Source organism: Paramisgurnus dabryanus, chromosome 5 (genome assembly GCF_030506205.2).
Source record: "Paramisgurnus dabryanus chromosome 5, PD_genome_1.1, whole genome shotgun sequence".
Lineage (NCBI taxonomy): Eukaryota > Metazoa > Chordata > Actinopteri > Cypriniformes > Cobitidae > Paramisgurnus > Paramisgurnus dabryanus.
In genome coordinates this window covers 11,064,853-11,086,349 of record NC_133341.1, presented here as the reverse complement: position 1 = coordinate 11,086,349, position 21,497 = coordinate 11,064,853, and the positions used below count along the sequence as shown (strand labels likewise).

The following is a 21,497-nucleotide window of genomic DNA, read 5'->3' as shown; positions in this document are numbered from 1 at the left end:
TAGTACAGACAAAGGTAGAGAAAGTGCAGAACAAGAGAAGCATCAGAAAGTTTTGAGCACCAAATTGCTGTCGCATCACTGACATTATGAACAGATAAAGATGTTTGAAATATAAGAAAGACATCACACCACAAACATCCTGATGTCTGACGCTTCTGCCACAGCACATACTGAGAACAAACCTTGAGGCTTTCAACAAACCCTTTAGACCCAAAACTGCAACAGACATATATGAGAACAAAATATAAAAGAGTTTCAGAAGTCACTAAAGAGGAAATCCAAACATCTGTCCACCTCTGTGAATCTGAAGTCACTGTGGTTTCAAAGCTACTCAATTGTTGCATTATTCTGACATTTACATGCATGTGTATTTCATGTAAAGCTGGTTGAACCGTCATCTGAAAAAAACTGTGATTTTTTTTAAACACTAAACCTGGCAAAAAAGTGAATTTCAAAGTAATAAGTTGCAAAGTTTTAATAATAAATTATGCATGTTTTGACCTAATGATGTGTGAGAAATTACTGCAGGTGACATCACAACACAAATAGTCTCATGTTTAACACATACTGAGACCAAAGAAAAAGCTAAACAGCTATTTATGAAACTCTTTAGAGCCAATTCCACATCAAGAACAAGGAAACAGCAGTCATAACTACAATGAAGATGCAATTCAAGATAACTGTTTGTTACTGTTAATATGGAAAGTCTTTTGAAATATACTGTGCAAAATTCCTAGGCCACCACAAGCAGACTTGTTGTTTTAGAAGATTTAATGTCCATCCATATTTATTTTTCAATCTATTTTGTTAAGATACAAACCGAAAATACAGGAAATATATGTACAAAAAATAAACATTTTCAGGACTAAATGTCATGACTCCTGGGTGATCGGTGGTTGTGTGTGGGTGTGTGTTTGTTTATTTACCCATTGGTGACGGTTCCTCATGTGTTAACTAGTCCCGCCTGCTCGTTTCGGTAATTGTTCACCGGTGGTGTCTCGTTAATGTTTCCCTTTAAATTGCACGCGGTCCTGTCTCTCGTCGCGCGCTCATTGTTTTCGGTCACAGTCCTGCTGCCTTGCCCTGTACTGTCGGAAGTATCTGTGTTTTCTCTCTCTCTCTCATCTGATCCCAGGTTTGGTTTTCGGCGTCCGGAGGCTCGTCTTTGCCCGGAGTTCACACGCCTGTGGATTAAATGAACTTGACCTCGATTGAACTTTGACTGTTCCCCGGTACAGCTGGTTCGCTTCGTATTTAGGCGGTACACCAGTTGCTTCCGGGTTTCATCGACTACCACCATCTTCCGTGAGTGGATATATCTCCGGTCTATGTACAGTGTGGATTATAAGACCTTCCATCTCCGCCTTTCACCCACCTTCAGTCGAGTGTGCATCATGCCCTCTGTCGTGGGGGTGATTGTGCTGGCTGTCATCGGCTGTGTGTGTGTGTGTGTGGGTGGATTTCCAATCAAGATCAGAGCGGATTATTTATCCTCAGTTTCGGCTCACTCTCTCCTGCAGTCGCGTGTGCATCATACCGTCGGTAGTGATACCATCCAGAGTGAGTCGACGGTGGTCGTCGTGTGTGGTCTCTTAAGAACTGTCTTTTGCGCTGCCTTTATATCTCTCTATTTTCTAAATAAACTTTGTGAACTTGCATTTGACTCCAAGACCTTGTGTGACAGAATGAGCGCGCCACCTATGGAGTCAGCGAGTTTGGAGGGTTCGGATCCTGTACAGGACGCCCTTCACCAACAGGGGGCGATCATCGAACAGCATTCGTCTATGTTGAATGCAGCGGCCAGAGATTTCAGCCTCCTGTCCGAACAACTAACGGAACTAAGCAAGCGGTTGGACCGAGTCGTCCCACTCTGTGAACTATTCTCTTCTACCACTGGAGGAGCCACTTCGACAGAGCGGGAGCCACACACGGCGACACCTCCCACCTTTGACGGCGATCCCAACACCTGCCGGGCCTTTTTGCAGCAGTGCTCTCTCGTCTTCGCTCTCCAGCCTCAGCGCTTTGCGTCATCTACCTCCAGGGTGGCATATGTCCTGACGTTACTCACCGGGAGATCTAGAGAGTGGGGAATGGCTGCATGGGGGGCCAAGGGTCCGTTTACTACTTCGTTTGAGGACCTCGAGAATGAGATGTTGAGCCTATTTGATCGTTTACTTCAAGGAGACATGGCAGCAGCTGAGCTGGTGAGATTACGGCAGCGGACCTCTTCTGTTACTGACTATGCTATAAGGTTTAAGACACTTGCCATAAATTGCAACTGGAACGACGCCGCATTGAGAGCTCAATTTCTCGAGGTTCTCACACCATCCTGCCATCCAAGACGAGGTCGCGGCTCGGGATCCACCCACATCACTGGAAGCTGCCGTTGACCTGGCGTTGAGGATCGAGACCCGCCACCGTCAAAGAGATCACGGCCAGTCTTTTCGTCATTTGTCATCAGAATCGGAGGAGTCTGCATCAGCTCTTCCCACCGAAGAACCCATGCAACTTGGCAAGTTCCGCATCACTGCTGGTGAGAAAGCTCGTCGTCTGTCTAACGGTCTGTGTCTATATTGTGGTAAGCCGGGGCACATGGCGGCTACATGTCCGGTAAAAGGGTTCCGTCCGCCGATGACTTTGGGAGTTTCGGTATTTTAGACTTAAAGCTCTGTTTTCAGATTGTTTATTGTGAAATAGAATGGTTTTGACTGAAATTTCGACATTTGCGGCTGCTCTGAGAATTTTTGCGTGTCTGTGTTTCATCTCACACCTCTACAATGGATTTAATGGTGCACTTTACTGAACAATCCTTTCTAAGATGCATTAAACTTTTGTTTACAAAAACGTGAAACTCACCGAGTGGTCAGAGGTGTTCACTGGTATGCTCACACAAAAATCGCTGCAAAAGACGCATTCCAACAGGTTTTATCGTAGTTTTTACCAACTCCATTGACTTGTATTAGTTGTGCTGTGAGGTACGGTATTACTCCGCGCCGGGAACTTTGTTTCTATTCTTGCAATTGGCAATGGCGGATTAGCGCCACCACTGGAGTGGGCTGGAGTGTCTATTATTCAAGCTCTAAGCGGAAGAATGAACGGGTGTGAGCTGTTTGGAAAAATAGGTCCACAAGTTAACAACGAATGCTAAAACAGCTGTTGGAAAGCATCTTTTGCAGCGATTTTTGTGTGAGCATATCAGTGAACACCCCTGACCACTCGGTGAGTTTCACATCTTTGTAAACGAAAGTTAAATAAATTTTAGGAAGGATTGTTCCAGTGCAGAATTAAACCCATTGTAGAGGTGTGTGGGGAAACACAAACACTCGAAAAATCTCAGGGCAGCCGCAAATGTCGAAATTTCAGTCAAAACCATTCTATTTCACCATAAACAATCTGAAAACAGGGCTTTAAGTCTAAAATACCGAACTTGTCCTTTAAATCACCTGTAAGCAGCACTAGACTACCTGTTATAATTAATTATAATCAGTCTTTCCATTCGCAGGCGCTGTTGGATTCCGGTGCGGAGGCTTGTCTTTTGGATGCTGGGTTGGCCAAGTCCTGGTGTATTTCATTCATTTCTCTTTCTTCTCCTCTTTCTGCCTGGACATTGAAGGGTCAGCATATGGCTGTGATCATGCATCGCACACCCCCTGTGAGTTTGTTTGTTTCTGGCAATCATCGTGAGGAGATCTGTTAGAGGACTCGCAGTCGCCAGTCATTTTAGGACATGGCTGGCTATCCAAACATAACCCTCACGTTGATTGGCAGAACAATGTTGTGTTGTCGTGGAAGTCTTCGTGTTATATTTCTTGTCTTGGTCCTGCTCCTTCTCCTGTCATTTATTCTGTTTCTCAGGTTCCAGCTGCCGATCTCTCGGGGGTCCCGGCGGATTACTCTGATCTGCACCAGGTGTTCAGTAAAGCTCGGGCCACTTCTCTGCCCCCTCACCGGTCGTATGATTGTGAGATCAAACTCCTTCCTAACACTTCTCCGCCTAAGGGTCGTATTTTTTCCCTATCTAAACCAGAAAGAGAGGCTATGGATAAGTACATTAGTGAAGCTTTAAAAGCCGGTCTCATTCGCCGCTCCTCGTCTCCAGCCGGCGCTGGATTTTTCTTTGTTAAAAAGAAAGACGGGTCTCTTCGTCCGTGCATTGATTATCGAGGGCTGAATGACATTACTGTTAAGAATAAGTACCCCTTGCCATTAATGTCATCAACGTTCGAGTTGTTACAGGGAGTGCGCGTATTCACCAACCTAGATCTGCGTAACGCTTATCACTTGGTACGTATTAAAGAGGGCGATGAGTGGAAGACTCTTCGGGACACTGGGAATACTCTGTTTTACAGTTCGGTCTTTGTAACGCTCCGGGTGTCTTCCAAACCATGGTTAATGAAGTGCTGGGTGACATGATTAACAAGTTTGTCTTTGTGTATCTCGATGATATTCTCATCTTTTCTCCCTTCATGCAGATACACACTCAGCATGTTCGCCTGGTTTTGCAACGGCTTTTAGAGAATCAGCTTTTCGTTAAGGCGGAGAAGTGCGAGTTCCACAAGGAGTCGGTTTCGTTTCTGGGTTTTGTTATTGCAGAGGGAGAGATTCGTCCCGATCCCGCTAAAGTCAAGACGGTTGCCGATTGGCCAGTACCCGATACTCGTAAAGAGCTTCAGCGATTTCTGGGTTTCGCCAATTTTTACCGGCGTTTCATCAGAAACTTTGGTCAGATCGCTAAACCTCTTACCGCTCTCACTTCCCCTAACGTGTGTTTCCATTGGAATAAGGAAGCTCAGGAGGCCTTTGATGATTTAAAGTCCCGTTTCATCTCTGCGCCTGTTCTTTCTATTCCCGATCCGGCTAAACAATTTATAGTGGAAGTGGATGCATCTGATGTTGGAGTAGGCGCCGTTTTATCTCAGCGATCGTCTGTTGATGGGAAAGTGCATCCGTACGCTTTTTTCTCTCACCGGTTAAACCCAGCGGAGCCAAATTACGACATAGGCAATCGGGAGCTGCTGGCGGTTATTCTCGCACTGGGTGAGTGGCGTCACTGGTTGGATGGAACCTCGGAGCCCTTTCTGGTCTGGACGGATCATAAAAATCTTGAATATATCCGTTCGGCCAGAAGACTAACATCTGGGCAGGCTCGTTGGGCACTTTTCTTTGATCGTTTTAACTTCACCCTCTCGTACCGGCCTGGCTCAAAGAATACGAAACCTGATGCTCTCTCCCGTCTGTTCGAGAAGTCTGAGTTGGAGCGGACCGAAACCATCCTCCTGAGGGGGAGAGTGGTCGGTGCCCTCGTGTGGGGAATCGAACAGCGGGTGAGAGAGGCCGGCCGGGAGGGGGAAGTTCCGGAGGAATGTTCAGCGGGCAGTCTATGGGTTCCTGAGCATTTACGTTCCGATGTCATCTGGTGGGGTCACGAATCCAAATTTGTCGGCCATCCGGGAATTCGGAGAACGTTGGCTGCCGTCCGTCAACGCTTTTGGTGGTCTTCTATGACCACGGACGTCAGACAGTTTGTATTAGCCTGTTCAGTCTGTGCTCGTAATAAAGCATCTAATTTACCTCCCGCTGGTCTGCTTAAACCTTTGCCCGTGCCCTCCCGCCCCTGGTCTCATATAGCCCTTGATTTTGTCACCGGCTTACCGGCATCTATTGGTAACACTGTTATACTGACTGTGGTGGATCGCTTCTCTGAAGCGGCTCATTTTATTCCCCTACCTAAACTTCCTTCTGCCAGAGAGATGGCTCAGGTATTGATCAATCACGTCTTTCGGTTACACAGTATTCCGACTGATGTAGTGTCAGATAGGGGTCCTCAGTTCGTCTCTCGTTTTTGGCAGGAATTTTGTAGACAAATTGGTGCTACGGCCAGCTTGTCTTCTGGTTATCACCCGCAGACCAATGGGCAATGTGAACGGGCTAATCAGGATCTCGGTCGAACGCTTCGCTGTCTGTCGTCACAATATCCGAATTCCTGGTGCGAGCAGCTTTCGTGGGTTGAGTATTCTCATAATTCTCTTCCCGTAGCGTCGACTAATATGTCTCCGTTTGAATTATCCACTGGTTATAAACCTCCTCTTTTTCCATCACAAAAGCCCGACGCAGCGGTTCCTTCTGCTTTAGCTTTCGTGCGCAGGTGCAGACGCACTTGGAGGAGAGCTAAAACTCTGTTATTATCTAATTCCAGACGAACCAAAGCTGTGGCTGACCATCACTGGCGACCTCCACCTCGTTACGTTTGTGGTCAAAAGGTATGGCTTTCTACCAAGGATCTGTCTCTCCATGAGCCCTCTCGTAAGCTGGCTCCGCGATTCATTGGGCCATACAGTATTTCTAAGGTCATTAATCCGGTAAAGGTGAAGCTTAAGTTACCTCTTACTCTTGGTTGGGTTCACCCTGTTTTTCATGTATCCAAGGTTAAGCCTGTGATTTTTGCCCGTAATAATCCCCCCGTCTCTGCCCCTAACCCCCCTGCCCCTCTTCTAGTGGATGGTGCCCCGGTCTATACAGTTAGGAGGTTGCTAGACTCTCGTCGCAGAAGTTTTCAGTATTTAGTGGATTGGGAAGGGTATGGTTCGGATGAGAGGTGTCCGGCTCGGGATATACTGGATCCTGGTCTGATTGAGGACCTTCGTCGGCGACAGGGTGAGTCTCCTGGTCCGTCTGGTGCCGGTCTTGGGGGGGAGGCTACTGTCATGACTCCTGGGTGATCGGTGGTTGTGTGTGGGTGTGTGTTTGTTTATTTACCCGTTGGTGACGGTTCCTCATGTGTTCACTAGTCCCGCCCGTTGAACTTGACCTCGATTGAACTTTGACTGTTCCCCGGTACAGCTGGTTCGCTTTGTATTTAGGCGGTACACCAGTTGCTTCCAGGTTTCATCGACTACCATCATCTTCCGTGAGTAGATACATCTCCGGTCTATGTACAGTGTGGATTATAAGACCTTCCATCTCCGCCTTTCACCCACCTTCAGTCGAGTGTGCATCATACCCTCTGTCGTGGGGGTGATTGTGCTGGCTGTCATCGGCTGTGTGTGTGTGGATCTCCAATCAAGATCAGAGCGGATTATTTATCCTCTGTTTCGGCTCACTCTCTCCTGCAGTTGCGTGTGCATCATACCGTCGGTAGTGATACCATCCAGAGTGAGTCGACGGTGGTCGTCGTGTGTGGTCTCTTAAGAACTGTCTTTTGCTCTGCCTTTATATCTCTCTATTTTCTAAATAAACTTTGTGAACTTGCATTTGACTCCAAGACTTTTTTGTGACACTAAATCGTCTGTGTTTAGTGTAATCTCTCTTGGCACGAAACACATCTTGAGCGTTTTTGAGCATAATGAAGTAAAAAGACTATTTTTTTTTTATTAGAAATTACCCTAAAAACTTGACACATCAGTTTACATTTTTATACAGTAGTTTTTAATACTATATACACATTTCCTGTATTTTCTGGATGTATTCTATTTAATATATATTTATATATCTATAATTCCACCATATTGTCAGATAAGAGGCACTCTACGAAGAAGCAAACTCAACCTAGAAATGTAACATCATTTAAAGAAACACAGCAGCACCATCTCAGTTTGCACATTGCAGCTTGATTTTAATGCTATGCAACACATTCACCCACACCTAAGAGACCACAGTACCGGTGATGTTTAAGTATTGTGGACTCGACAGTGTTTAAAGTCTTTTTTTTGCTCAGCACATTTAAAATGGATTTATAATAAAGTTCAGGTTAACATTGTGTAATTCAGTTGATGCTAGTGGTTTTTAGAAATGATTTTAGTCTTGCAGAGACTTGTGTCTTGTAGTTTGTTCATTTAAACATAACATAGCATCTATCTTTAGGATCACAGGAAGAGACCATGTTTAGATTGTTACTGATAGTAGAGTACAAAGACAAATGCAATGGCACATTTATGGACAATTTTATAAGATCACTTAAAGGTCATATAAAATACATTTAAAGAGCACCTATTATGGGATACACGTTTTTAAACATCATTTTTTGTGTAAGTGTGTATTAGAACATGCTAACGATATTCAAAAAGTACATACCTCAAAGAAAACGATGACGCAAGTTATCGTCTCTAACGTTCGAGGACTACAAAAAACACTCGGATTGTAGGCAACAGTTTACTTCCTGGGATTAGTGACGTAGATAAGACCAACATTATCATAGTTCAGCCCTCTCTGCTTTGCTTGGGTACGCCCTCAAAGACGGGGGTGGGGAGCCCCGAGTCAGAAGAGAGCTAAAATGGCGGAGGTTGGGAGTCCCTGCTTTGACTCTGTTTGCAAACTCTTGTTTCATCGTTTAAGCGATTAAATCTCTCGAGTAGACGCTGTCTCTTTAGATGCGAGGGCAAAATAGCACTTTATGGACTTCCACAGAGGACATCATGTTTAATACGGTTCCGGAAAAATCCAGTCAGAAGTTGTTCACGGAGTTTTCACAATAACTGCTTCTCATGAACTAAACTGGATTTGCGCGACGTCTCCTCCTGAAAGTTGGATTACTGTGCACTTCTGGATCACAGGCTGTAAGTATTCACGTTTATTATTTGCCTTTTACTGTACGTTACATAACTGGTAACCGGAGATTAACATAATGTGCGTGTAGAGCTAAGCTTGCAAGCGAACTGTTTTGTGTTGTAATACTGTATTTCATAAACAACGTACCATATTTACACACGTGTATGTTGAATTATGCAGACTATCGTTTTTTTTATCGATGTTGGTTTAGACATGTTTACAAACTTGCTAAGTTACCAGCTAAACTGTTACCGGTAAAATTTGTTCTCATGATCAAACTCAAGAAACTCTAAGTACAGATGATTTGTTTAAAGTTATATGTATTTTACTGTTGTATTTACTTGAAGCTTTCTTAGATTTTGAAACGAAGTAAACACGTAATGTGTGTTGCTAATGTTGGGCCATGTAATATGTAATACATTAACGTTTTAATGAATAGTCTAACGATTTATAGTCATGGTACTCTATTGTTATAATATGTCTTTTTGACTGAATACATGTTTGTTTTATTTGTCTATATCTTAGATTTGCAGCTGGACACATCCTTCTACACTGTATGCAAACATGCAACATCATAACACACAGTACAAGGAGTCAGAATGGCATATGAGGAGCAAAGGTGTGTAACACATATGATGTATTTAGCTAGTGAAACCACTACCAGTCTTAAATGTATAACTGATGATGACAAAGTTTTTTTTCTCTGCATAATCATAGGAACCCAGACAGTAGCATCGTTTCACAATGTTTCCATCACCATCATCAGTGGATGCCTTTGCCATCCATAGCCTGAGATTTCAGATTTGCAGCAAAAAAATTTGATTTTCTCATTTATTGGAATGCTATGCAGGTATTTAAGTATTTTAGTAACTGTGTTTAATAAAGTAGTATTTACTTTTACAATAAATTTATGCTTGTTTATATTTTTACAGGTTGTACCTTGCAGCCATCCATTACAATGTCACCAAGCCGTAACAAAAGCAGGAGAGGGAAAGTACAAGGCTATGTTCCCAAAACACACAAATGACATACCGTAAGCAGTAATGTTTTATTTCAAATACATTCATAATTAAAAACTAAATGTATGAAGCAGGGAAATAAATGATCAAAACAAAAGATTTATTGACTGCAATATTTGTACAGTTATGTGGATGATGTGATCAGGCTTGTGTTTGATGAGGTATTTGAAGATAAGCTGAAGGAAACCCCGATTCCAATGGACCTGGCATCACAGTTTGAGAGACCTTCAAAGGAGGACGTGATTGCATGCCATCTTCAGTGCAGGGGTCGTCGAAAGCCAAAATTGTGACCGATCTGATCAGGAAGCTCCAAGCATATCTGGAGAACAACACACGACAGGATGATAACCTTATAGTGTCATCTTAGATAGCACCAGCTGACAAAGCTTTGATATGCCATTTATCTGAATAGATAGCTGTAAGAAATGAATTGAACAATTTTTGAAAGAAGAGCACAATATGGTTAATAAAGTATGTTTATTTGTATATTGTTTAACATTTAAATATATATTTGTAATAAATAAAAAAACTTTTGACTGACTACTATATTTTCTTTAAAGTTACATATTTTGTTCTTTTGGGTACTTTGTTACTATAATGATACTTAAGTGTTATTGGTTTAAAAATGTAATAAAACTTACTCTAGTCCTGCACCTCAAAGGCTTATAGTCGGTACAATAAATGTTCAGTGTGTAGGGATTTAGACAATTTGTGCAAAACCTGGATGATGAATCACGCAGGTAAGAGGCCTTGAACCTGTTGCATTCTCCTTAAAACCTAATAAGTAAAAACAGCACTTATAAGTAAGCAGTCTTTCATAATAAACTTTACCATAGTAAAATAATGTAGAACTAACATTCGTTTCAATTAATACTTTCTTTGTGCTACATTTGGTGTTTCCATGTAGTTTGCACAGTAAAATAGTATGTAAGCAGTCTTTTATAATAAAGTTTACTGTAGTAAAATAATGTTAATAAGTGAAATAGTTTTATAATCATTTCATCAAATACTTTCTATGTGCTACATTTGGTGTTTCCATATAGTTTGCACAGTAATATAGTATGTAAGCAGTCTTTTATAATAAAGTTTACTATAGTAAAATAATGTAGAAATTACCAAGTGAAATCGTTTTATAATAATTTCAACGAATACTTTATATGTGCTACATTTGGTGCTACAAACAAGTTACCAGTAGGTTCAGTAGATTCTCAGAAAACAAATGAGACCCAGCATTCATGATATGCACGCTCTTAAGGCTGTGCAATTGGGCAAGTAGTTGAATTAGTTGAAAGGGGTGTGTTCAAAAAAATAGCAGTGTGGCATTCAATCACTGAGGTCATCAATTTTGTGAAGAAACAGGTGTGAATCAGGTGGCCCCTATTTAAGGATGAAGCCAACACTTGTTGAACATGCATTTGAAAGCTGAGGAAAATGGGTCGTTCAAGACATTGTTCAGAAGAACAGCGTACTTTGATTAAAAAGTTGTTTGGAGAGGGGAAAACCTATAAAGAGGTGCAAAAAATGATAGGCTGTTCAGCTAAAATGATCTCCAATGCCTTAAAATGGAGAGCAAAACCAGAGAGACGTGGAAGAAAACGGAAGACAACCATCAAAATGGATAGAAGAATAACCAGAATGCCAAAGGCTCAGCCAATGATCACCTCCAGGATGATCAAAGACAGTCTGGAGTTAGAGCCCTGCACGGGCTTAAATCTCCAGCCCTAACCCGGCCCTGACCCGACGTGTTCAAGCCCTACCCGACCCCAGCCCGACAATGCCTGCAATTTTTTCAGCCCGAACCCGACCTGACCCGAGACCAATATCAATTACGGGCCCCGACGGGCTTGCAGGGCTCTACAGATTACCTGTAAGTACTGTGACAGTTAGAAGACGTCTGTGTGAAGCTAATCTATTTTCAAGAATCCCCCGCTGATTAAAGTCCCTCTGTTAAAAAAAAGGCATGTGCAGAAGAGGTTACAATTTGCCAAAGAACACATCAACTGGCCTAAAGAGAAATGGAGAAACATTTTGTGGACTGATGAGAGTAAAATTGTTCTTTTTGGGTCCAAGGGCCACAGGCAGTTTGTGAGACGACCCCCAAACTCTGAATTCAAGCCACAGTACACAGTGAAGACAGTGAAGCATGGAGCATGATATGGGCATGTTTCTCCTACTATGGTGTTGGGCCTATTTATCGCATACCAGGGATCATGGATCAGTTTGCATATGTTAAAATACTTGAAGAGGTCATGTTGCCCTATGCTGAAGAGGACATGCCCTTGAAATGGTTGTTTCAACAAGACAATGACCCAAAACACACTAGTAAACGGGCAAAGTCTTGGTTCCAAACCAACAAAATTAATGTTATGGAGTGGCCAGCCCAATCTCCAGACCTTAATCCAATTGAAAACTTGTGGGGTGATATCAAAAATGCTGTTTCTGAAGCAAAACCAAGAAATGTGAATGAATTGTTAAAGAATCATGGAGTGGAATAACAGCTGAGAGGTGCCACAAGTTGGTTGACTCCATGCCACACAGATGTCAAGCAGTTTTAAAAAACTGTGGTCATACAACTAAATATTAGTTTAGTGATTCACAGGATTGCTAAATCCCAGAAAAAATTTTTTGTACAAAATAGTTTTGAGTTTGTACAGTCAAAGGTAGACACTGCTATTTTTTTGAACACACCCCTTTCAACTACTTGCCCAATTGCACAGCCTTAAGAGCGTGCATATCATGAATGCTGGGTCTTGTTTGTTTTCTGAGAATCTACTGAACCTACTGGTAACTTGTTTGTCACGTAGCAATAAAAAATATACTAAAAACCTTGATTATTCTGGTTAGTCACATTGTACTGCTATTATTTTGAACAAGACTGTATATCAGTGAATTAAAAATTTAGCTTTTTCAAAAACCACGCATAAACATTATTCTCTCAAAAATACAAACATGTACATACATGTTGATTATATGATATTGTAGCCCAGTTTGTGATGAACACAGTGTTATGAGACTTTTGCCATTAATATGTTTTTAAGCAACAGAAAAAAGCACAAATGTCAGTGCATGTCAAAACTCCCCCAGGGCCCTAAAAACCCCTTAGGTTTTAACAAGAAAATCACAGTGAGAAAATATAAAAAGGCTACCTAAAAAATTTTTCAGATCAACTAATTAGCCATGATTTATGTGGTGGCTACTTTATTACAAGTGTACACAAAAGAGCATTTCTGCAGATCTTGAAGTGTATGAGCTACAATAGTAGATTTTCACTGTTGTCAGCTACAATAAGAGAAATGAGGCTACAGTGGTCACAAGCTCCCCAAAACTGAACAGATGATTGGTCTTACAAAACTTGATATCTGCTTGTACAGTCAACAAATCTGCAGTGTAAGACCCTGAATAAAGATAGCCCCTCCCCAAAGAACACTGCATGGGTGCCCAGTGAGTGCCCTGTAAAAACAACTTTCTATGGTTTACAGTGGACTTCCCACAGAGCCCACATTTGGTTTTTAAACATCACTCCTCCAGGCAGTCATATATCTCTCTCTCTCTCCTCATTCTCTCAGAGCAAACTGTATATGAAATGCTACATTTTACAAGCATAATGAATCTGGTCTTGTTTGATATCTTTGAAATGTCTCAGTGCAAGTGGTACAATTGTCTCCCTCACATAACAACAGAATTCAATGTTAAAGTGGAACAATACATTAAGCAAAGTTCCCTCAATGTTGATACAAGCGACTTGAACCGAATCGCTCCAAACAAAATATGTCCGATTACAAGTTGCCCATAGATGGCTGCACACAGTCAAGAACCTAGGGCTGCGTTCACACGGTACCATAATAAGGTTGTCAAACCCGTATTTGAGGCCTTAAGACTGTTCAGTTCACACGGTTATGTACGGGTTTGACAACCGCATTCTATAACCGACCTCACACCCGCAACTTTTCAAGTTTCACAGCCGTATTTACAGAGAAGCTGTGGCGTGTGAACGGAATCGCACTGGACAACCAGTTGTCTGTCACGTCATTCGTTGCTCTCTGTGTTAAGATAACGTTACAGTGCGTGAAAATGACTGCAAACTACGCAGCACAATTGCTCCATAAGGTTAATGTGATATTATATTAACTTCATAGATGCCACAGAACATATTACATTACGCATAGAATCACGTGCAGCCCAGTAAGTGAGATATTTAGAGTTTAAACCTTAAAAGCGGACGATTAATATAATGTTAAGTGTATAATAAAAATGAGCTCTTTATTTACTCACCTTTTATCTTCAGTGAAGCAATAAAGAAGATATTTTGCAAAAAACCCCATCTGTGATTTATGTAATTCAAGGCAAAAGATCCGTCACTTTGAGAGCTCAAAAAGCACATATATCTAATACAAAAGTAATCCCCATGACTCCTGGTGACATTTTGGCTGCTTGTGAAGCAAATCGGTCGGTTTTTGCAGGATGTTGAACGTTATTTACATTATAAGCATACAGAACCTTGGCTACATATAAAGTGCGCTTTTACGCTCCCGCTCTCTAGGTGGCGCTAAGAGGCTGGTTTTGCTTGTGGTTGGCAAACCATACTCTCTGCGCCACCTACTAAGCAGGAGCGTAAGCACACTTCCTATTTCCCTATTTGGCTGCGTTAATAATGCTGTAAATAAAGTTCAATTTCTTGCAGAAACGGATCGATTTGCTTCACAAGTCATTATGATTACTTTTTTATTGGATACATCTGCTTTGGTAAAACGTGCAGTTGCTGACACTGATTTTATGTTCATTCATTTTGGAAATTAAAACTTTAATAAGGAACCACCCTTGTTTATTTTTCTCTGCACAATGGTAAGCGTTACACAAGCCAGCTGTTTGCCCATTGCATAAATAATACTTTTTTTTAGTATTTACATCCATCAATATGGTTACAGGTGCCGTGTGTAACCATAGATATATACACTAGATGTCGCCTTGGGGTTCTTAGCATGCGTCAAAACCGCCGCCATCTTAGAACAGGGGTATTGTCATTGGAAGTATCTAGGTAAAGCTGCTATCTCCGCCTGTACTTCGAATTCATGGACGATGTCAAACTTTTGTGCTGCTTATGGATGTTAGGGCTACTAGCACTATGCATAATGGTTAGAAAAAGTAGATTTTCAAAATTTTAAAACTTTTTTTTTTTCTGGACTCAATGCTAAATACATGTCTGACTGTTGAAACGAACCAAAAGATGACCAAGAAAATCTCATTCATGACGATTTATGGTGATTTTATTTCCGTTACACCATTGCCTACAATGACACTGATGCAGAATTCCCCTGTTTCAAGATGGTGGCTCTGTTTGACGGATTCGGTCCAATGAACTGCCGTAGCCAAGGCGACATCTAGTGTACATATCTATGCCGTGAAACTAGTATACGGGTTTGAGGTCGGTTGCTCGTTCATACAGGCAGTGTTCTATTTGTGTCTTTAATTTGATGTGTGAACAGGACAATTCCAGACTCACACCTGTAAGTAAATACGGTTGTCAATCCCGATATTTTGCCGTGTGAACGCACCCGTAGGTGTGATGTTCGACAGCAGTCTATCCTTCGATAGTCATATCTCCAATGTCTGCCGCATAGCATTCTTCCATCTTAGAAATATCTCGAAAATACGCCTAATGCTGTCTGCATCAGATGCAGATAAGCTTATCCATGCTTTTATGACCTTAAGAACAGACTATTGTAGCTCTTTACTCGGGGGATGTCACGCAAATCAGGTAAATAAGCTTCAGCTGGATCAAAACGGCACTGCAAGAGTGCTTACTCAATCTAAGAAGTATGAACCTATAAGGCCAATTTTGTGATCTTTACACCAGTTAAATATCGCATACATTTGAAAATATTGCTAATCACCTATAAAGCCTTAAATGGCCTAGCACCTCCGTATCTTAGAGAAGTACTATCAGAATATAATCCATCACGTACACTGCGGTCGCAAAATTTTGATCACTTAAATATCCCTAGAGCAGGGGTTCTCAAAGTCCGGACTCCGGTCCGGATCCGGACCCGACGGGAACTTGATCCGGACCCGCGTCCACTTCATATTACAAGTGCATTAATTTCTATGTGATTGATTAAATGTGTGCATTTGCTACTTTACAAATGCATATTAAACTTGTAAACCATTCGTTTATTTTTTTTTTTTTTTAGATTTAAGAATATTCCTGGTCCGAAAATAAAACGAGTTATTTAAAAATTTCCTGTGTGACGCTGTAGCCATCACACCCAGATATTATGCACAGCTACTTCATGTACTACGGCTTTTGATCAGTAAGTCCTTATCAATCTGAAATCACTGTTGGTTTGATTCGTTTAAAACATGCATTTGAAAAAGCAACACTCATCAAACATAATCTTTATACATATTCTTTATTATCATGAAAATACCTGAAAAGGTTTGAAGAACAGCAATATAAATATATCCTTAAGACATTTCCTGGAGCTGCGTGTTTCTGGTTCTTCGTCTGCAGCGCATATTAAGTTTCTGCCCGAGAGCGCCCCCTGGCTTTTGGATGTAGCAGCATTTCATTGTAATTCATTGAGAAGCATAGCAAGCATCATCAGCCAATTTATAGGTGCACCCCTAATTTTGGTCAGTGTCTCTGCCTACCAACCACACCTTTTTTGCCACGGTTTATGCATCTGATGGAGAACATACTGTGCCATTTCTCTAATTAGGTTGCTCTGTATTTTGCACCTGGTTACTTTTGGCATATTTCTTGTGTTTATGTTTAAAAAATTTTTTTTACTTTAAATGCAAAATACACTTATGTTTTTCCCAAACTATGTGTGTTGATTTGTTATATAAACAAATGATTTACATAAAGTTTTTCCGGACCTATGAAAATTCTGAGAATTCAGATTTGGACCTTTGAATGTAAACTTTGAGAACCCCTTCCCTAGAGTATCAAAAGTATCTAAATGTGGTCGATTCTTTTCCTACTTCCCTTAAGCTCTGAAATGATTTTTTTGAAAATTTTTCAGGAATCAGACACAGTCGATCAATTTAAGTCTAAACTAAAGAAATTTCTCGTTTTACAAAGCATTCATATAATTTGTCTAGTACATTTACTTATCCCGCAATAGTTAGCATGTCCGGATAAAACACATAACTCGTCTGGGTAATATATTTATGCCGGTATAGTTAGCCTGTCTGGAACCGGGCTGATATTAACCCTGGAGAACCCAAGAACCCTTCTACTTGCAGCAAATACCATTGGCCAAATTTTGACCTGTGGGTTCTCCAGGGTTAAACCACAATACTGTGTGACACTTGCATTACATGTGAAAAGCCCCTACACCAATAGGATTTTGTTTCTCTTTCCCTGTCTTGTCCTCATTCCCGAGGACATTGGGACTAACAAACCCAGTTCCGGCTGCCGTGGAGGTCATCACGCCACTGATCTACTGGCCCTCCTTTAACGTGATGCCCAGCTGATGTCAGACCAACAACCACCAGCTGCCCCCATCTAATCTACTTATCCGTGTATATATACATATATATTATGTTTTAATGCTTATAAAATAAAATAAAATCAACTAGGTCTGGCTCTCTCCCAAGGTTTTATATCCCCTCGTAGGACTTTTCACCCACAGGGTTTTTCTCCTAGGGGGGTTTTTTCAACCCCTGCGGAGTCTGCTGACATTGGCTTAACCTAGCATCCTCTTACATACGTTACATTTTCACTACGCTCGCTAGTATGGTTAATCTTAACCGCTGTATTCTGCTGCTTATGTTTTATGATTTTACTGTGTTGAAACAATTAAACAATTGTGAAAAGTGCTATATGTAGATAAATGAATTGACAGACATCTCCCACCTCAGACATAAACCAATCACCCACTGAATGCAAATTAAGGACAGCCCTGAGTTTACAACAACCAGTCAGTACCAAATACCAAATACCAGGTATGCAATGTTTTCGTTTGATTACAACTGTTTATGGATTTTTGTTTTATGTTTAATTGAACTGTGAATTGGCTTTTGAATTATGATCTTCTTCCTACTTGGTTAATAAATTGTCATGTTTGATCTTATCCTGTGTTGCTCGGTAAATGTTGACACTGCAAATAATAACAATGTATCCTTTGTTACCAAAGGGCTGAAATCCCTGTTAGGTAGCACATGATAGTGTATCAGCTGAGGATTTACGAGATACGACTAGCATTTGGTGTTAGTTTAAGTGTACTTAGAAGCGTTGAGGCTAACAATATGTAGGCTATTGTCATAGTTCACTCAAAAATTAAAATTCTGTCATCATTTTCTCATCCTCATGTTGTTCTTAACCTGTATGAATTTTGATGAACACAAAAGAAGATATTTTGATCAATGATGGTAAACACACGGCTGATTGTAACCACTGACTAGGAAAACAAATATAAAGTATTTGTTTTTCCTTCTATGAAAGTCAATGGTTACAATCAGCTCTGTGTTTACCATCATTCATCAAAATATCTTCTTTTGTGTTAATCAAAAATACAAATAAAACTCATACAGGTTTACAAAAAACATGAGGGTGAGGAAATAATGACACAATTTTCATTTTTGGGTGAACTATCCCTTTAAGTTTATATTCAATCAGGAAGCACAGTTGTTTTTAACTTGATCTTTGTTTAAATAGTTAGAAATGGGTGTGGTTTTACTGTAAGATGCTTTTTGATCATCATTATGTAGCAAGTGGGTTTTTTGTTGCATCATATTTTTAACACTACTGATTCCAATCTTAAGCAATCGGGTATGCTAATCAGATTTACTTTTTGCCTATGTGTAAAAAACCCATGCTGAGAAAGCAAACACATCAAACAAAGCAGGAAAAGTCATCTGCTCTAAAGTAATAATTAAAGATTGTGAAATCAGGTCTTAAATAAAAAATAAATACAGAACTACAGCCCATTTAATCCTCTTTAGCCCCCGGTTTCACAGACATGGCTTAAGGCTAGCCTTAAGAAACACACCAGTAACGTCATTTTGTGAGGCATGTTTATAAAAGACTTAAATGTGTTCATTTATCTGAGGCATAGTCATGGCTTTAGCTAATCCTTTTCTGTGAAACCAGGTCAAGGCTTTCTTAAAAGTTATCATCCAAATTATTAATTTCTTCCTCGCCCAGAGAACAGATCCAGTCTCTGGACAGACACCCAGATAAACGTTTGCGCATTATGATCACGGGTGGAGACGTTTCCAGAGCCAGAGATACGAGATAATGCCTGATATGCCATAACTCTCCCAACACTGTTATTCCAAAAACACTGCTAACCCAGAACTACTTTGCTCTCTACAGCAAAGTGTTGTATTCATTTGACTCGGACTGCAGCTCTGTGGATAATTTTATCTTACACATCACATGCCCATTTAAAAAAATAATAATTATGTATAGTAAATAAGGGCTGCATTATTTGGCAACCAATAACTGTAAACCGGAGCACTGTAGGTATTCTGTGATTTAATGTGAACATGCATTAGACAACAGCGCTAGATCATCAACCTCATTTGCGTACGCACAGATCTGATCGCAGCAGCAAAAGTGTGCGCAAAAATCCACAGCAAAGTCCATATTTATATTAAACTATCTTTGACGTGGAAAAGCGCTTAGCGCCACGTCAGGGTCTGAGCAGTACGCACTTTAGCTTGTCTGATTGCTGCAGGTTTTTGGAAACATAAGCCATTCTTGCTGCTCGAAATTGTGTTTAAACATTGACAAGCGCTCTTTAATATGTCTGACATTAATTAGGCATTGTTTGAAGGCTGAGATCTGAAACTGCTCAGCTGCGCACCAGGGGCGGGTCTAGACAATTTTTCATGGGGGGGCCGGACTGGGGCACAGACTTAGAGAGGGGTGGCACATTTAAATACATATAAACAGTGAATTAGTGTAACTTGCCCTACATTGAAGGTAATAATACTGTATACTGTATCCTGATACATTCAGTACATTTAAACCTCCTGATGTGTATTTGTTTTAACCTCCCTCTGGTCTCTGCATGTAATACACATACCTTGGTTTGCAGAAAAGTCAGTGGACTGATGCTGCGTCTTCCTCTCATCCCTCTCCTCATGCCTTTCTGCTTCTATCTCTTTTTTCTTCAAAATAAAGAAATTATTTTTTGAGACCTTTTCATTGGTCCTATTGCCTGTATCTGACTGTCTGTCTGTCCCTAAAGAAATAATAATGCATTTTTCTCAGTTACTTTGTCAAGTCATAAACTAATTTATTTCCTAAAGTTGAATGTTGTCCGCATATCATCTTAATAAAGATATTACATTTGGTTGTATTAAATGGCATATTGCACAGAGCCCCAGTGAGTTAATGTATAGAAAAAAATAATGTTTATGTTGTTTTCTTTAAATATGCTACTGAGGCTGTGGTCTGTTGCATGAAGCTATTTGAACAACAAACTCTTAATTTTTAGAATTCAGAGTAAGTTTGGAGTCGACAAATCCAGATAAATACAAACTGGTTTAGATCAGGATCAGATGTTGGACAATGCTTGGTTTAAACTTTGTGTTTTATCCAGAGTTTGCAAAGCCTGTGCACCTGAAAGTGAAACCAGCTTCATGCAACAGAAAATGTACTTAACAAAAGGAAAACAGACAGTTAATAGCAATGAAAGTTTAGAGGCTGAGGAAATTTTAAACGTTTATTCATAGTCGTATGACATGTTAAAGGAATAGTCTACTCATTTTAAATATTAAAATATGTTATTACCTTAACTAAGAATTGTTGATACGTGCACGCACACAGATGATAGAGGGATGTAAGCGCTGGAGCGCGCTGCGACGCTTCGAAAGCATTTAGCTTAGCCCCATTCATTCAATGGTACCATTTAGAGATAAAGTTAGAAGTGACCAAACACATCAACGTTTTTCCTATTTAAGACGAGTAGTTATACGAGCAAGTTTGGTGGTACAAAATAAAACGTAGCGCTTTTCTAAGCGGATTTAAAAGAGGAACTATATTTTATGGCGTAATAGCACTTTTGGGAGTACTTCGACTCGCCTGAAAAGTCCGCTCCCCTTCTCACTCTCATAATGGGAGAGGGAGGGTGTTACTGCGCCGAGTCAAAGTACTCCCATAAGTGCTATTACGCCATACAATATAGTTCCTCTTTTAAATCCGCTTAGAAAAGCATGGGGCTAAGCTAAATGCTATCGAAGCGTCGCAGCGCGCTCCAGCGCTTACGTGCACGCACACAGATGATAGAGGGATGTATCAACAATTCTTAGTTAAGGTAATAACATATTTTAATATTGAAAATGAGTAGACTATTCCTTTAATGTTTTTGCATGCGCCGAATCAACGCAAAGATCTCTCCGTGTGTCAACTATTGAGGGCACTTGTCGTCTTAAATAAACGCGCGCACACACAGACGCCGCAGCTTAAACAGTCACTCCACATAAAAACGTTACGTTGTTTTTCATTGATCTATTCCAGGGGTGTCAATCCAAAGGTGTCCAATCCGGCCCGCGTGATGATTTATACAGTATTATTAAATAATACATATTTTAAAAACCCTTTTAGGCGGGTGTCTAGTTCGTTTTTAATATGAGAGACTTGCGGAAAGCAGCAAAACGCGGAACATAGACTAAACACGGTGCCCAAAAATCTTGCCGTTTTATTGTTACCGCTCCGCTAAAGATCCACCGATTCTGGTAATCCACTTCGTGTTTTCCCGCCCGCTCCGCAGCATCTCTGTGTCCACTCTCTGCCTTCCGAAGTTCGTTGCATTAACAGGTAGATTCATTACATTATATCAGTTGTTAAACCGCAGAAATTAGTAATTTGTAAGTATGTTTATGTATTTCTTCCGGTAATGATTTGCTGTCAGTGTTCTAAAAGTGCTAACAACTTAGCAAGCTAACAAAAACAAAATATCCACATTCTTATTAACGTTACAA

The 21,497-nt window shown here is 40.7% G+C and overlaps 1 long non-coding RNA gene across 1 annotated transcript; it reads left to right on the top strand.

Moving 5' to 3' along the window:
- Positions 1 to 8,632: 8,632 nt before the first annotated feature.
- LOC141282232 (uncharacterized) lies at positions 8,633 to 9,823 on the top strand. The gene is made up of 4 exons (XR_012336754.1): positions 8,633 to 9,163; positions 9,262 to 9,394; positions 9,477 to 9,577; positions 9,688 to 9,823. It is a non-coding gene; the product is annotated as an uncharacterized lncRNA (long non-coding RNA).
- Positions 9,824 to 21,497: the final 11,674 nt, after the last annotated feature.